Source organism: Cryptomeria japonica, chromosome 1 (assembly GCF_030272615.1).
Source record: "Cryptomeria japonica chromosome 1, Sugi_1.0, whole genome shotgun sequence".
Classification (NCBI taxonomy): domain Eukaryota; kingdom Viridiplantae; phylum Streptophyta; class Pinopsida; order Cupressales; family Cupressaceae; genus Cryptomeria; species Cryptomeria japonica.
In genome coordinates, this window is record NC_081405.1 from 89,041,639 (window position 1) to 89,043,338 (window position 1,700).

Below are 1,700 nucleotides of genomic sequence, written 5' to 3' on the forward strand. Positions count from 1 at the left end.
TCCCCTCTCCCTCTCCCTCTATCTTCCTTTCTCCTCTGTCTCTATACATCTCTCCCCTTCTTTCCTTCTCCCTCTCCATATACCTTTATATCTACATCGCTTTACCTCTCAATCTCTCCATATTTATTCTTCCATATCTTCTTCTATCTCTATCACATTATCTCTCCATCTCTCTCTACCTCTCTTTATCTATTGTAACAAGAACAATCATCTCAACATAAATTAGTTAAGCTTTACCAAGATAGTAAATAGCCACATGCTAAAAATCATAAGTAATTTTTTGTCTTCCATATTTCATTTCTTTAACACAATCATTATCAAAATGGAAAATACGATCATTACATAACATAATTGAATTTATATGTATAATGCTTCTGGATTTGATTGTGGAAATCAAATCCAGAAGCATTATACAGATTGATTAATGGATTGTGGAAATCTAATGACATTGAAAATTGAATTTGATATGCAACATTTCAATAATGAATTTATGACAGTATTTTTCTTTCTCAATTCACACATGCATTGCATTAAAGAAACATATTTATAATCATACCAATATGAGTTATAGAATCTTTTGTATTTAGAATCCTACGTCTGTCTCACAAGTCTCGATGAGTTATTTGCAAGAGGGAGAGCATCACTCAAGTGCTTTTCCTTCCAACCATAGACTGATAGTCCCCCACACACCCTCCATTAGGAAGTGGCTCTACCCTTCACAAAAGTATAGATAAATGAAACCAACAATGTTCATGTCATCTAAGTCCTAGTGTTGTGTTGTACATAACCCAATCAACCATACAACCTTATAGAATCCTCTAACTAAGTATGACCAATTTGACTAGATTATGAAATTTGGGACTCTGTGAATTGACTAGATGCAAGCATAGACTTTTGCATAACTTTGGCCAAAGTTTTAATATAAAAGAAACATCTATGGGAAATGCAATCGTGTATTCACACACCTCTAACTTGACTTGGATGTAACATTCATCCTACAAATTATAATATAATTGACTCATTTGATTGATCATCTAATTTTTTGATATAGAATTAAGACCAAACATGTATTTATTTCTATTGTTGGTAAATGGCTAAAGTTATTGAATTATAATTTGACAAAGAACTTATCCTTTGTGTACTCACAATTCACATATTTTAGCTACCGCGAGGTGCTCATATGTCATTACAATTAATTCAAGAGTATCATTTCCAAGCCTAAGTTTCACAGTGTAAGACATATTAATCTTTTTCATGTTATAAAACATTTAAATAATGTCACATTCCTACCATGGATTCGTGATTCAATGACTATCACTTAAAGGGCTTGACAACTTGTAAATATTGATAACTATGAGTTTTATCCTCTTTCTTATTGACTAAACAAAATAACTTCCTTATAATTTTGGGGTTTTTCCTATGTTTCCTCTCTGGCTTCATTCAAGAAAATATTTTATATAATCAATTAAGGTACAACACGTTATCAAACTTTTTTTTACAATAATAAGCATATTTATGAAATCTATGTCATGAATAAAAGCTCTAAGTAAATTATGATTACTTATTGCCATAATGGCCAATCTAGGTATCAAGCTTTTTATACATAATTACAAATGTATCCAAACTAGCACACACACACACACACACACGACACTAAAAATTGTCCGACGTGTGTAGTGACATTTTTACTAATCTTCTTC